General features: G+C 36.6%; 1 pseudogene; it reads right to left on the bottom strand.

The window, feature by feature from the left end:
* Nucleotides 1–12178: 12178 nt before the first annotated feature.
* LOC131991685 (uncharacterized) lies at nt 12179–15843 on the bottom strand (annotated as a pseudogene).
* Nucleotides 15844–17518: the final 1675 nt, after the last annotated feature.

The raw sequence follows: 17518 nt of genomic DNA, 5'->3' as shown, positions 1-17518 counted from the left end.
TGATAAACCTTTGGAAAGGCCTGTACCCAGTTACAGAAAATCAATTTGGCTAAGTTGCCAAAAATAGGAATTGCATCACCCTCATGATTTCCTTAAGGTGTTGTAAAGGAAAACCTTTTGCTTTCTAAGTGCCTGAGGTATTATTCCCTTATGCAATTCTGGAAGCTCCTTAGTAACCAGTTTCCTCCATTCTCTTAAAAGTGAAGTTGACAATGACATACCACTGTAATGAAGCAGTTTTACATTTTAGATACATTTACTTCAGTAAACAGTCTGAACATTTCTTCCTCCACTGAACACAACAGGAAGTCAAGCCATTTAAATAGCAGCTTGAGTTCAGACAGGGTTAGCTTATGTCACACAATGCTTGTTTCCTTTCCTCCTTTCTTCATTTTGTCTTTCCATCATTCCTCACTTGTTTATTTTACTTGTTTCCCTCCTTCATACCTTCTTTCTTGATTTCCTTACTAGTTTCCTTCCTTTTTTCCTTCCTAGTTTCCTTCCTTCCTTCCTTTCCTTACTAGTTGCCTTCCTTTCCTTTCTTCCTTCCTTCTTTCATTTCTTTCCTTGTATCCTTCATTTTTTCCTCTTGTTTCCATCCTTTGCTTGTTTCCTTCCTAGTTTGTTTTCTTTCCTTCGTTGTTTCCTAGTTTCCTTCCTTGTTTATTTTCCTAGTTTCGTTTCCTAGTTTATATTTCTATGTTCCTTTTTTGAGTTTCCTTTCTTCCTTTTCTTTCACTCCTTCCTTTGTTGTTTCAGTCCTTCCTAACTTCTTTTCTTCCTTTCTAGTTTCCTTCATTTCTTTCACAGCAAGTCAGCTAAGGATCAGGTGTCTTAAACTTGCCCTTCACTCTAGCTCACAAGATCATTTCAGAATTACTTGCACATAATAATAATGAAACAGATTAATCATCCTCAAAAAGTCATATGTGGATATAAAGACCTTTCTTTATTTATTTTTTAAATCACAAGGTCAAAAGTTGAGTGCAGTTTTAGCACTAAAAAAGTGAAAATCAGAGAATCCTCTAGGGGGAGCAATTGCTCTTTCTCTGCAGTTCCAGAGCTGCTCAGGTTTACAGGATGAAGCTTCAGCACCATGAACATGAATGATGGCAAATCTCTAAATTTATTTAGCACACTAAAAATGGAGTCAGTACTTGTTTTTTCTCCTTCTCTAAGAGAATATTTTTCCATGCACACCAGCTGTTGTACTGATTTTGAGGAGATTCCTCCATCCATCTATTCTATTTCTTCCTTATCTCCCCCCTCCCTTTCATTCCTGTGACATCTGCATTAAAAACACACCCTCTTTGCCTCGTTTTGCATTTCACCATTTTGCTCTTCTTCTTGTCTCCCTGTGTGGGTGGAGGGAAGAAAAGGAGGGTGACTAAAAGTGGAACTGGTGATGGCTCTTGCATGGAGCTCTGTGTGAACTTGCAGTAGGTAAGGGTGGTGATGCAGGCGGCAGTGTAGGGATCACAGCAGCAGTACACTGTAAAAAATTAACTGTTGTTTTTACGGTAAAAAAACATCAGCTGTGGTTGCCAGAACTTTATTGTAACAAATACGGTGCAACTTTTTCTAAAATTACGGTAAAATTATATTTGCACTGTTGATTTCACATTTAAGATTGCCATTTTATTCCATATTTACCATATAAATAATAGTTTTTCAGTCAAAAGAAATGCTGTTTTGTCATATAATTGACAGGAAAATATAAATATATGGTGTTTTATACATTTTAAAGTGAGGAAATGTATTTTTTACAAAAATGCAAAAATTACAGTGATGGTTTGTATATATATTACAGTATATTTTTGTTACAAACGCTGTGTTACAGTGGAGTAATGTATTTTTCAAAAAATAAAAAAATTTAAAAAAACTTTTAAAAAAATACTGTTTTGGCTAATATATGCATTTAGAGTGTTTCATTGTTACTGAAACTGAATTAACCCATTTATCATTTTACATCTTTTACTGTCATGGTTTAGCAGTTTTTCACCGTAAAATCTACAGACATTTTTTAGAGTGTAGAAGAGCAGGAGGCTGGCAGGATGATGAGCAGCAGATAAAAATCCAGGGCTTCCATGAATATTTCATTTTTGGAGAGATGCAAGCAGGCAGGAGAGGATGAGAAAGATATAAAGTAAAAAGTGGTAGATTGAGAAGAATTCAGCTGCTATCTCTGTCCCTCTTCTCACTTCACTCTGTTATGCTTTTTTTTCTCTCCATCCTCTCACCATGCCAGATGGACTGTTTCCATTATCCGATTGGCTTTTGTAATTAGTACCAATGAGCTTCCCTCTACTGCAGATGCAGATATGGGAATGCAATTCATTTTGCCTTGTTTAACATTATAATTGGGATAAGTCATAATTATAACGATCAAACTGATGAGATATGAAGTGATCATTTTGACTTAGATATGTCAAGTCATAATGCTGACACACTATCTCAAAATTCTAATATGCACTGTAAAAAAGATAAACAATAGCTACACTGTAAAACGCAATATCGCTTGTTTGTTATCATAACTCATTTTTCCTTTTCAATACAACAGAGATTTGTGAAAAAAGGCAATTTAACTTAAAATAATCAATTGATAACGTCTCAACTACATGGAAGTTGACTCAATGAAAGCCAATGCTCTGTTAACAAGTTTATTCTAGTTGAGTTGACTACTGCATAAACATTGTAATCTTGTGCGTCATCACGCTATACGCTGTGTAGCACGTTTGGCGTCTTGCGTCATCACGTGACGTATCTCCCTGCAAAGCCCGCGCATTGTTCGTTCGGTGGATGCAGAGAGAAGTGGATGAACATCCAGAGACTGACATTACATCGGATTTTTGCAAGGTGGGTGTAAATTTTAGCTTACAAGTAATGTTTACGACATGTTTTACGTTTCTTATTTGATTACATTGTCGTCCGTGTTGCCCGTTTATTGAAAACAGAGCAGCAAAACTTTGGCTCAAATTTACAATATAGCTAACAGCTTAGCAGACCTATACATGCCTCTATTAATTTGAATCATAGCTCTCGAATATAGCTCTATTTTAAATCCGTTTCCCAACGACTTCGAAATGGGGAATAATTTAGCCTGGGACAGGAGACCGTTCATTTAGCAAAGACTCTGAGTCTGGTCATCAAATTATTGGCTCAGTAATGCGACAATAACAAAACAATTTTCATGAATTCAAGCCTTCATGGTGTGTGTAACTGATAGGAAATGAGTCAATTTTTGGGTGAACTATCAACATTTTTCATACATTTTAAAATGTTCTTTCTTGGTATTACAAAGATTAAAATGAAGTCCTGTTCAGCAGGACATTACTTGCACATTATATCCTCAGTGTGTCAAATATTGCATTCCCATCCATAGCAGATTTGATTGAAATCATTTATTGTGAGGGAAGCTGGGTTCTACAGGCTGGTACCTCACTGGCATAGCCAGTATGATACAACCTCAATGACGAGACAAATGTGTGGGGAGGAATTAATTGGCCGGGGGAGTAAAAATAATCAGCTACAACATCTATTTACATTTCACACTGAGGATTTTATGTATCATTAATGCCACATAGATAGTGGGAAAACATGAAGTCATATGGGTTTCCTTAATGGCAAATTGTTGGATGATTGTCATCTGATGGATTATTCTTGTTCCAAAAAACAATTGTAATTAGGCTCATCTGTTTTTTTTAAAGAAGCCTTTTCCAATGAGTTGGATCGAAGTGTTTTTGATTTATAAAGTTGTATCTTCAATAGAACACAAAACATATTGGGCAGTTTTAGTTGTTAAATTGTACTAGATGTCTGGGGTGAAAACTACATTACTTTTAAGCAGTTGGTATATGTAACTCACTATCATTGCAGTTAAATCAACCAAAAGCTTAAGTAGTATTGACTAAGGGTTAAATTATATCAACTGAAGGTATCAAGTTAAATCAACTTAAGAAATTAGGTGGTGAAGTTATATCAACTACAGTTATCAAGTTAAATCAACTAAAGAAATTAGGTGGTGAAGTTATTTCAACTAAAGTTATCAAGTTATATCAACTAAATATATTAGGTGGTGAAGTTATATCAACTAAAGTTATCAAGTTATATCAACTAAATATATTAGGTGGTGAAGTTATATCAACTAAAGATATTAAGTTATATAAACTAAAGTCAGAGTTGAGTCAAATAGCAAGATTTATTTGAGTTAACTCCATTTTCTTTGTTGGCTTGACGTAAAATTCTTTCGCAGCATGGAAATTCAAATTTTTACATTGAAACAGCTAGTTGGGTTTTACAGTGTACTCAATAAAATGTAGGCAACAGATTGCACGCAATATTATTAATTAAATCTAACTACGTTACAAGTTGAGTTAATAACAACTTAACAGGAAGTGCCTGTCAATTAAAAACGGAATAAATCTATTGTGTTGGATTCATTCAAAATTCTCTTGATTTAGAATTACATACACATAAAGATTATATTTAATGTGATCAAAATAAGTAGATTCTATCTCAAACATTTTATATTTAAGTTACTTAAACAACTGCCTCAAAATCAAGGATGCATTTATATTTAATACATTTTATCAAATATATTAAGTAAAATGAAATCACTACAGAATAATTTGTTAGTGTAGTATTTCATATTTTCGAGTTACTGTGTATTAGTTTTCATCATGTCTAACTTTGTATTAAACTTCTTTTCTTTGTCTGGTAGAAATACGATGAATAACTGGTGATAAGGAGGTTGTAATTGTAATTGTTAGCAGATTACTCTTTTTTGGGGGGGTGGGGGGACTGTTAAAATTCCACATTTACTATGTGTCCATTTGATGTTCAAGAAATCAAACTAAATACTGTACATATTTAGTGGTACAGTAGTAATAGTGTACAATGTTAACATATTCTTATCCTTAAACCAGGCTGATACTGTGAATACCTTTAACTTTGATTTATTTCGGGAAGCTTTGCTGAGTACACACTACCCATTTCAGCATCTACCAACTTCCCACTTTAATCATCTGATACATTCCCAAATGGAAGCTGCCCAGTAAAACTTCCATTCTCTGCCATTTGTTAAAGAGCAACACCACTGGAGGTTCAAACTATGCTTCAAACTATGCCCTTTAACTTCAAAATGTGTGTTTGTGTGTGTGTGTGTGTGTGTATGTATGTGTGTGTGTGTGTGTGTAAGTGTAATTAAAATCACATAAAGTTACCTGTGTGTGTGTGTGTGTAATTAAAATCACATAAAGTTACCTGTGTGTGCGTATATGAAGCATGTTTATGCATGTGTGAGGAGTGTGCGCACTTTAGTGCGTGTGTGTGTGTGTGTATCTGTAACTATAATCACATCAAAGATCAAAGGCAATCAGATCAAAGCAATCAACAGAATTAACTGCAGCTGTTGATGTTCCGAAAGAGTGACAGCAGCCAGAGGTGGACAGACTCGAATTTCTGGCCTCGAACAGAAAGCATTTTTGGCAAAACCATAATACCTATCATTGATCCGACTTCACTTTGAGCGTCCTGAGTTCTTCCTGAACGTCTACATATGATTTTTTTAAAGAAAAATAAAAAAAATTGCTTTGTTAGAGCGATCTAAAAAAACTGTTACATCTTCCTTTTTTCCAAATCGTTGCGTTTTTCATATGGGAGCCAATGAGGCTGTTGGTGGTGTTGGTGGATCATCTCTGCGTCGTACGCCCAAACTATAACTCTGACAGCTTTACCAGAGCATTGTGAGTGAGAAGATAAATTTTCCTACGTTTCTATGTATAAATTATTTCTGTAGAGTGGAATTTGCGGCCTGGAGCGCAGTTTTCAAATGTATTTTTTGACAGTTTTACCTCTCCCTCTACACTCTGAACGATGACATCACACACTCTGACACCAACATTCCATGCAATACACACCCATTATAATCTCAGAATTTCTCCCAAAATGATCATGGTCATTGAACAGGGATTGATAAAAAACTATATGACCTATCGAAACGTGGATTAATACACCAATACACAAGACTTGTTTCTACTGTTTAAAGTTTAAATGGAGTCTCTACGTGAAATTATGCCAGATAAGTAGACGTTTAAAAATCTCCAATTATTGTTCTTTTTCACTCATTTTTTGTCGGCCGTCCCATTCATTTCAATGCAAAATTTACGACTTACGTCGCGAAAAATTCGTATTCTGTAGAGAAAAGTAATAGCACACCGATCCCGATCAAACCGCACGTTTTGATATATAATTTGTCCTGCAACTCTTCAAATTGTAGGACTAGTAGCGGGACGAAAAGCATCCGGAAGAGGAATAAGAAAAAATCCACAGTATAACAGTAGTGGTCCCTACAGCTATTGCTGTATGGGACCAGTGCTCGGTGCGATTGCCCGGAGGCCCTAATTAGCCAGTAATACTACTTTAAAAAAAAAAAAAATCATTTCAGTATCTGTGGGTAGATACTGGTGGTTAGAAAATACTTTTGAAACAGCATTTAAACTCTATGCAACTCTCAACTGGAACCAACATTTTAGGGAACAACTCACCATATTCAACAGTTGAATAGATTGAAAAGCATGAAAACGCTCACAATGGCAATCCTAAAAAGAAGTCTTTACACAAGACTGAAATCCCTGTGAGGAGGTTATTCACTCATTTTTGCTACAAAATGAAGCTAGGTAATAGGTAAATTATACTCAAAATAAGAAAATTAAGATACTATTGCTAGATATAAGAAGAAAATACTTGGTAAGCTTCATGATTTTGCAGTGTCTCAACCTTACAATGTGAAGACATCCAGCAATACAATTTATTGTTCGATCATTATCCATGAACAACCTAGCTGCGGCCTCTAGCGGTCAAAACAAACATTTATGTCACCTTAACTATTTCACTCGGACATTACATACATTTATTTACTGTTTAAACTGTCTTTTATAATGCCTTACTGGGAATTTTTTTTTGCCCTAAACCTAGGTCATTGGTTTTGTAGCCTAAATTCACCAAAACTGGAGCCTTTTTTACAACTGCACGTGTATCTATAATGACGCGTGTGTGCGTGTAATTAGCAATCAGAGCAGAGCAATCAACAGAATTAACTGCCACCAACTGCTAATGTCCCGTAACAGAGGTGGACAGACTGGGATTTCTGGCCTCGAACAGAAAGCATTTTTGGCAATATAGTGGGGCGGATTAGCTCAATATTTTACAACAATCGTTCACTTTGTGATAAAAGCATGAAATTTGGTAGATGTGTTGGTGAATATGTTTCGAACAAATCTGGATATTGGGCCACCTCAAAGCGCCCCCTAGTGGCCATGGCAGGCATTTGTTATACGAATAAATCAATGATTAATAAAAACTGCCCTTTTAATAATACCAACTGGTAATGAATTGTATGTTGTTGGAAAGCCTGATTAGTCACCTTTACAACGAGGTACAGCTTGTAAGGATCGAGCATTCATGGAATGAGCAACGGGGCTAAACGTGTGGGTAGCACCCCCCAAAAATGTGCATCCCCTGTGTAGTGGGGTAGATTAGCTGAACAATCGTTCATTTTGTGATAAAAGCATCAAATTTGGTACACTCATTGCTGAATACATGTTGAATGAATCTGGATACTCGGCCATCGCAAAAAAAATTCTGATGGCTGTGGCGGCCATTTTTAAAAATGGCCATTTAAAAGCGGCAATTTTTAAAAATGGCCGCCGGTGGTTACTGGCGAGGAATGCTTTGCCTACCCTACAGCTGCTGTTTCATGTTTTCAGCACCACAAATATAATTTAGAGACATGTTAAAGTGACAAAAGCTTTATTACAGTCTAATAGAAAAGAACATTAACTTTGTATAACATTTTATTAGGTCTTGATATTCCCATTCCCAGCTAGCTCATTTGCTAGCTAGCTCGATGGCTAGCCCGATTGTGGTGGGGCAGGAAAAATAACTGAAAGAATGTCTAACTGGATTTTTGTTAATTTAATATGTGTATTTACATTTTTTAATTTACGTTTGTATATTTAGTTTAAATTTTTTAAATATTTTAAGAAATAATTTAAATATTTTTTGTAATTTTAACGAAGAAAATGACTGCTATGGCCACTAGGGGGCGAATTTGCGATGGCCTAATATACAGATTTGTTTCAAACATATCCACCAACACATCCACCAAATTGTGTTCTTCTATCACAAAATAAACAATTCTTGTGATTTATTGAGCTAATCCGCCCCACAGGGGATGCACATTTTTGGGGGGTGCTACCCACACGTTTAGCCCCGTTGCTCATTCCATGAATGCACGATCCTTACAAGCTGTACCTTGTTTTAAAGGTGACTAATCAGGCTTTCCAACAATATACAATTCATCACCAGTTGGTATTATTAAAAGGGCAGTTTTTATTCATGATTGATTTATTTGTATAACAAATGCCTGCCACGGCCACTAGGGGGCGCTTTTGAGGTGGCCCAATATCCAGATTTGTTTGAAACATATTCACCAACACATCTACCAAATTTCATGCTTTTATCACAAAGTGAACGATTGTTAAGCTAATCCGCCCCACTACAGAGGATTGTGAGTGAGAAGACAAATTTTCCTATGCTCTATGTATAAATTATTTCTGTAGAGTGGAATTTGCGGCCTGGAGCGCAGTTTTCAAATGTATTTTTTGACAATTTTTTCTCTCCCTCTACACACTGAGCGATGATGTCACACACTGTGACACGAACATTCCATGCATACACACCCATTATAATCTCAGAATTTCTCCGAAAAATGATCATGGTCATTGAACAGGGATTGATCAAATCAAATCAAATCAAACTTTATATATATAGCGCTTTTCATACATAGAAATGTAACACAAAGTGCTTTACAAAAAGTAAGAATAAAAAGAGAAAATAAAAATGACAAAACCCATCCCTCCCATCCCCACATACATATCTGTATGTACACACACACGCAGATACGCATGCACACAAACACACACTCAGACTCACACACAGCACATATTGATTGACAGTGTAGGGCAATGGCATAGCCACCCCAAAAAATTGCCGTCAGATGATGCATTGCGACACCTGGACAGGTGTGCAACCATCAGGAGTGATTCTGATTTGCGCTCCTTGTGGATTATGATCCTTGACAGACAGTGGTAAAGTGGGCGTAGGATGATTTCTACGCAAGCCTCGGTATTTATCAATTTGGGCGTGAGGACATCATTATTAGTAAATGTAAAGAGGTGAATAATATATCTCCATCATAATAATAGCAATATTCGGATATCATATAGATTATTAGGCTTTATATATCACGATGTAATTACTCAAACCTCGCTGGGAGTTTAATGGTCCGCTACTTTGCTGACAGCAGCACTGATTTCCTTCTTTTTCACTTTTTTTGCTGCCAAACAAAACCAGTTTGTTGTGTTGCAGCTGTCGGACGTCAGCGTTTCACTCTGACTCTGAGAAATTCCTCCTCTTTTGGAATTAAAACTTACTTTAAAACATTGTTTACCTCCTTCAACCAAAAAGCTGTGAAAACTTCTAAGTCCGTGCTCGAAATGTAAAATATTCACTGAACTTGTTTGAGTTTATAACTGTAAGTACTTTTATTTCATAACCTCTGTCGCTGCGTATTTCTGTAATTAGGGCCATGGGGCAATCGCACCAAGCACTGGTCCCATACAGCAATAGCCCCGAGCACTATTGTTATACTGTGGATTTTTTCTTCTTCCTCTTCCGAACGCAATTTCGTCCTACAACTTAAAGAGTTGCAGGACAAATTATATATCAGAACGTGCGGTTTGATCGGGATCGGTGTGCAGTCGAAATGAATGGGATGGCCGAAAAAGAACAATAATTGAAGAATTTTAAACGTCTACTTCTCTGGCATAATTTGACCCAGTGACTCCATTTAAACTTCAAACAGTAGACACAAGTCTTGTGTATCGGTGTATTAATCCACGTTTCGATAGGTCATATAGTTTTTTATCAATCCCTGTTCAATGACTATGATCATTTTTGGAGAAATTCTGAGATTATAATGGGTGTGTATTGCACGGAATGTTCGTGTCACATAGTGTGATGTCATCGCTCAGAGTGTAGAGGGAGAGAAAAAATTGTCAAAAAATAAATTTTAAAACCGCGCTCCAGGCTGCAAATTCCACTCTACAGAAATAATTTATACATAGAGTCAGAGTTATAGTTTGGTCGTAGGACGCACAGATGCGCCACCAACACGCACCAACAGCCTCATTGGCTCTCATATTAAAAATGCAGGAAGATTTCTGAAGAAGGGAGATGTAAGAGTTTTTTTAGATCGCTCTAACAAAGCTATTTTTTCATGTTTCTGAAAAAAAAAAACATATGTAGACGTTCAGGAAGAACTCAGGACGCTCAAAGTGAAGTCGGATCAATGATAGGTATTATGGTTTTGCCAAAAATGCTTTCTGTTCGAGGCCAGAAAGTCTGTCCACCTCTGGCTGCTGTCATTCTTCCGGGACATTGGCAGGTGTCAGTTAATTCTGTTGATTGCTTTGATCTGATTGCCTTTGATTTTGATGTGATTACAGTTACAGATACACACACACACACATGCGCGTAAGCGCGCACACTCTTCACATATGCATACACATGCTTCAAACACACGCGCGCGCACACACACAAACACACAGGTGACTTTATGTGATTTTAATTACACACACACACACATACACACACACAAACACGCTTTTTGAGGTTAAAGGGCATAGTTCTCTGAAGAATCTCATTATAGTGTACACACACCGGCAGTAGCCCCCGTGGCCCTTTCAGAATTTCCCCAGAGGAAATTTTCTAGTTATGTTTGATGTTTGTTTGTGACTTGTTTAGTTTTAATGTTATTTAATGTGTTAAAGTTGATTTACTTATTTAGGTTGGTTTTGTGATTTTATTGTTGTTGTCCTTTTTCTTTTCTTTTTTTACTGTGTTTTTTCAATTGGTGATTTATGTTGTGTTTTGTATGAATTAATTTTAAAAAAATTTGGTGTATTTTGCTTAAAATAGCAAAATTATCTGCCAATGGAAATAGAAAATTTGGCTTGTCAAGACTTTCTAAAACAAGTTAAAAATATCGGTAACCCTTCCTTTTACAGTCCGGTAATTACCAGGTAAATACCTGGTAATAAGATGTATTTACTAAGTAATAAGCAGGTAATTAAATGTAATTGCCTTGTAATTACCAAGTACTTACCGGGTAATTACACAGTATTTAATTACATATTTATCTGGTAAATACCAAAAAGCTACCTGTTATTTACTAGATATTTTCCTGACATCTACCAGGTATTTACCCAATAATTACCTGGTAGATATCCTGCAATTGCATATTGTAGACAATAAACCCACTGAATGTGTCTATATGTGACTTTGTTAGGGTGATAATAACTGTATATATTTACCTCAAAAATTATCACTATTTACCTGGAAACTAGCACATATTTACCTGTAGTTACCTGATATTTATCTGGTAAATACCAACAAGTTACCTAGTATTTATTAGATATATACTAAAAAAACTACCAGGTATTTATCCAGGAATTATAGATTACATATTACCCACCAACCTGTGTAGTGACAGTGAGGGTAGTAATGACTGATATTTACCTTGTAAGTACCCAGTAATTACTTGATAACTTGCAACTATTTACTAAGTAATTACTTTCTAATTAACCAGTAGTTACAATTTACCCAATAACCCCCATGTAATTATGCAGATATTAACTGGTATTTACCCAGTAATTACAAATGTGTACCACGTATATTCCAAAACATTATCAGGTAAAACCTTGTGAATTACCCTGTAAGGAAGGTGGAACTGTACTGTAAAAGGAAGCCTGGTTTGTTTCAATGATATTACCATATACTTTCCTGGTAATTGCAGATTATAATCATCTACCCCACCCATCAGGGTCTGTAGTTTTGAACATGATATCTGGCAAAAACTCCCATATCTCCCTGATAATTATCGGGATCATATCGGAGTTTTACACAGTAGTTACCCTATAAGAAAGGTGGAACTGTACTGTAAAAGGAAGCGTGGTTTGTTTCCATGGTATTACCCTGAACTTTCCTTTACATAAAGATACAATGCATTTTGTTACACTCCTTCACACAACCTGTGACAAATATGCAAAAACAGGTGAACTGTCAAAGACACTAATTTTAATTCTTAATCTGCAAAATACAATCTGCAATACTCAATACATAAAGTGCAAAAGAGTTTATTGCAAAACAAGTAGGACATGTTATAAAAAAGTGCAAAAAGTGCCAAGTGCAGTTGCATCTTGCATGGAAATCTAACACCAAAAAAGTGTCAGGGTAGAAATAATCATAACAAAATAAAACTTTGCTGATCCAACGTGTAAACTTGCCTACTACTACTATGCCTAAATAAAACAAGTAAGTCTGACAACATCCTACTGGAAATGGCAGGGAGTGGCTAGTCAACGGTTATTGAACGATATCAAACTCTAGGGGCAAGATAAAAGACCTTTGGAGAAAAGAAACCAGGGTCTAACTACCAACTAAAAGGTTTTTGGATACAAGAAATGTGGTTGGATCCCCACCAGATAAAACAAAAAGACAGTGCAGTAATACATTAAAATAAATGTATTTTTTTTAAATGACATGAAATTACTGCACTTTAGAGCTTGATCCCTCACTTTGGCAGGGGTTTGTTGGCATCTAGAAATGCCTTGCAAAATTTTGCGTAGTTTGCTAAAGTCTGTTTTTCTTTGAAGAGGGGCAGCTCCCCAAATTCTGCGCCCTTTGTGGCTATCATGACATCTGCAATGACCGCAGTCCCTGCAATGGTATTCCTGTCCACTCAGAGTTCTTCACAGGTGTTGGTCATGCTGCGGTTTCGCCTGAAGACTTTTAGGACCGCTTTGTAGTGGTGGACAACGTCCTCTGGGCTCAGAACTACAAAACAGATCATCAAAAGAAAATATAGATTAACACTGTTTAATAATTCCAAATATATTTATAATCCTGACATGACATGAAGATCAGGGGTTAAACCAGTCATCTTGTGTCTGCAGTGCACTACTCTTCTTCACTCCATGGTTAAATTGATACAGTTGTGGATACTCTCTACATAGCTGTTTCGTAATAGGGCCAGCCTTGACTCTGGTAAATATAGCCCATATAAGATTGTGTTTGGGTGGAGGGGAGGGTGTTACCTTAGTATTATGCCACATCAAAAAAACAACACATGAGCATGATACACTGAAATTATGATGGAAATGTGACTGCAGTGTCACAATAAAAGATGCTTCCATGAACATGAACATCTTCGGTAGACCTTGGTAGGTCCATGTGACAGGAGTCTGAAAGCCCTATGCAAAAATGAGCTACCAGGTCATCTAGCTTCAATGTAATGTAATCAAAATAAATAAAACAAATTAAACTTTTGCCTTCAATGTATAAAACGGGGTGCATTTACCAAATTTTGGGGGCATTTAAAAAAATAAATAAATGGTGCATAATATTGCTGAAGTGTAATGTAAACAACAGTGCTGTTTGTGTGTGCGTTGTTCCAGAAGCAACAGAAATGTGAGTCATCTTTTTCCAGATGATGGGTTACCTCTCTTTCCAAATGATGAGGGTTTTTTGGATTTGCTCTTCTTCCAGTCATCATCAGAGGAGTCTGAAGACCCATGTTTTTTGTGTTTCCTCTTCTTCTTCCTCTTCCGATCCTCGTAAGAGTCATCTGAGTCAGAAGAGTCAGAGGAATCCCCATTCCTCATTTTGCAGTTGCAGAGATGCGTCCGCCCTGCTTCCAGGATTACAGAAGAGAGATAGCGGACAATGAGAGTTAGGGGATTTCAAGTCACTGACTAAACACTCTTTCAGTGATTGCTGTAAGAATATAGAGCCATTTCAAACTTATTTTAACACGAAAACATTGTTGGATGTTCCTTTAACTAATCAAGACTCCTTTAGATTGTATTTACAGCCTTTTGGGAGGAACAGTATTGATACCTTTTGAAGTTGTGTGGCCAACCTCTGTGTGGAGAGCCTTCTCTTGGTTGAAGTCACTCTCCTCTTTCAGGAGTCGGTTCTCCTCTTTCAAGAGACAAATTTCTTCCTTCAGTAGCTGGTTCTCCCCGTTTAATTTTTGAAAGTCACCCTTTAACTTTGCCATGGTTGGTGCCTTTGTTGGTGCATTTTGTTGAATCTCTTCAAATAAAAATAGTGCAAAAAGATGTATTAAATACTTATTATGTTAAGATTATCTTATTATTTCACCGTGTTGAAAATTTGTGTTCAGTCATAAGCTGTTCTATTTCATTTACACTTCTAAGCTTTGTAGGTCCCTGAATACCCAGGTATGTGAACTAAAATTAAGATAAAAATAATTTAGGGGGTTTAGCTCGTCTTTAAGAATAGAGTTCCTGACAGCCTGGCGCCATGCAAGACCACTGTATGAACAACAAAGATTGAATAAAAAGCCATTAGTTTATGGTTACGACTGGCTATGGGGGAAAACTTAAAATGGTTTATCTTACCATCTTTGTCAGACTGGATCACCTGGTCATTGTCAGACTGGATCAACATCGTAGGGTTCTCCTCTGGTGCAGTGTGCTGCTTTCTTTTGGTTTTGCGTGTGTTCAGCATAACTATAAGGGGTAAAGGAAATAAATTAAGATACATTTTTCAGAAAGTAAAAAGACATTTGGAAAATTGTCAAGAGAATTTCATTAGAAAAACTCCACTTTTAAGTAGTAGTGAAAATAGCCAATTTACAAGTTCACAACACGTGTGTTTTTAATGTCTCTTCTGTATAAATAGAAAATTCTCAAGTTATGATTAAAAAAAGTCTCTCTGAGAAGTCATAGGCTTAATGTATCTCTAGAATGTAATAATATACATAAATAATAGTGTTAATATAGCATCAACATTTGTTTAAACACTAATACAGCTAAATTGGAATATTTTCTAAACATTTAACAACACAGGTCTTGTATGGGGGTCACTGACACAAACATCTTTCAGATAGGTATGTATTGTAAATACTGTACTTATTTTTAGGATTTTTCTCTATTAAATTATTGTCTGTAAAATGATCAAATTAATGAATAAAGTGGAGAGGACAAATAGTCAAAGTGCTGCTATGTATTCTCCAATAAACTACATTCATAATCTAATCTTTTAATAAGCAGGACATTAAGCCTATGTGTCAAAGCTGTTATATTATCATACTGTTAATACTCAGTTGTATTAAAGCTTTTCATCATGTTCTGTTTAGCTGATCCAATTTTATTGGTTACATTTCACAGAATTGAATCTCATTATAGTTGATTTTACCTCAGGTAACATCACCTGGACATTTGATTTAATGTCAATACTTCACTGATCATGTGGCTTGTAATGTAGCAGCTAACAAACCAGTGTGGATACAGACAGCTGATAAACGTAGGGAAGCTAAAGACAGACTGACAGCTCAGGACAATACAAATGTGGAGCATATACAAATTTATGGACTCACACGGTTCGACCAGATGAGTGACACACAGACAAACTCTGGTGTTAAACGTGAACACACAAGTGTCTGTCTTTCTCACCTTCAACCAGCAAACCATCCGCCCTCTCCTCCACTTTCTGTCTGTCTATAGTCTTGGCTACACGCGCTGCAGAGCGCGCGTAATCTCTCTCTCTCCCTCACAAAGTTAATCAAGACTCTAAGAAGTACAATTTATCCAAAAAAGTTCAAATCAATGGACAAAAAGGGGGTCGCATGTCTTTCTTACCAAGGTGGAGGTGTTGCAGAAGATCCGTGGCTGGTGGTCCGACCTCAACTTGCATCCGAGCTTTTCTCCTCCTGCCCCCGCACGCTTCCGTGTGCTACGTATCATGCGTCATTGCGTCATTACGTATGCTTCGTTGAATGCCCGCGAAGAGACCCTCGGAGATGCTAGTCTGTGCAGTTTGAGACGGACTACTCTGCAAAGCGTAATATGACTTTGATAAGAAGATTACTTGAGAGGACAGCGCAAGGACGTAAACAGTTGATAGGATGGCTCCAGGAGGAGAGGCTATTGGCAAAGAAAAAAAGATGCCCTGTTTGCAACAACGAAATGAAATTCAAAAGAACAAACACGACCAAGGATGGCTATCGGTGGTAAGGTGGTATTATTATTATTATTATTATTATTATTATACATTGAAGTCAATGGCAAGTTGCATGTGTTTTTCCCCTAAAATGACCATATTGACAATCTAATGTACTATCATAATGTAGGTGTTACTCCTTCTAACTATCTTTACAGTGCATAGGCCTACTTGCTATGTTGAATGAATGATTGAAATACTTTTTTTGCGAGAATAGTACAGCAAATACAGTTAAGAACAATTAATGTTAACCTGTTTAGCACTAAAGACCCTGTATACAGGTACTTTAGCACAAAAAGCCTTGGGCTTGTTTCAATTATGGTCATGTATGTTATTATGTTACAGGAGCTGCAGAAAATCAACTCACAAGGGCAGGAGTATCACAAGGTCCATCAGAGATGGCTCAATATTCTCCCGGTCTCACATGTCATTATCATCATGGATGAAAATGATGCACAGGTTGGTTGCTCTTTCTCTCCCTCTCACTTCAGTTCAAATGGCTTTGTAGGCATGATGTAACACTACATATTTTGACAAGTTAAACATTTATCTCTTATGCTCTCTCTCAAGATGCATACATGTGTTTTGTTGCGCAATAATAATGGCCAGTGAGAGCTGATTAAATCAACATTGGCTTTTTCTTGCATCTTAGTTAATTTAATTTTATCTTTAAGACTATTCCAATCAGGCTGACCTGATACTGTACATGCAGATACCATGATGTACACAGTGTGTCTTAATATAAATAGCCAAATGCATACACACATATTACATAGTCAATCAAAAAAAATCCAAGAAATCACACATGTTCATCCATCCCAACATGTACAATAGCTATCGTAGGCACCAACCTAACTATAATTATCCCTACCTGACTCCAAAACTCTCCCATCCTTGTTGCTAATACGTAGTTGTCCTCTATCTTGGGTCAGTTTGTCACAGGGTTTGAGGAGAAGACATGTGGATATGCTAGAGGATGGAGTATGTGGTAGCAGCAAATCACTGACTGGGGTGACTACACTTCTATGTGAAATTTTCTGTGCAGCAGTCAGACGACTGGAGAGAAGAAGGGAAATGCGAATTGGAGGGAGAAGAGCTTTCGTAGCGATAGATGAGAGCAAGTTCAGACACAAAAGAAAGGTACACTTGTATTTTGTTCATAAAATGTCAATTTCTGTTTTGTGTTGCACGGTGCAGTATTAAGTAGTTGTTAAAACAAGGACAATAGGGTTTAAAGAAATGAAAGGCATAGTCCACTCAAAAACATCTACAATCTATAAAGCACCAAACTGATTGCGACTTTATCATTCTTAAATGTTGCATTTAAGTTGGACTGCCTTTAAGCATGACATTTTGTTTATTTTCAGTA

This window comes from Centropristis striata, chromosome 18, assembly GCF_030273125.1.
Source record: "Centropristis striata isolate RG_2023a ecotype Rhode Island chromosome 18, C.striata_1.0, whole genome shotgun sequence".
Lineage (NCBI taxonomy): Eukaryota > Metazoa > Chordata > Actinopteri > Perciformes > Serranidae > Centropristis > Centropristis striata.
Note: the sequence above shows the minus strand (reverse complement) of the source record. Positions and strands in the feature narration are given on the sequence as shown.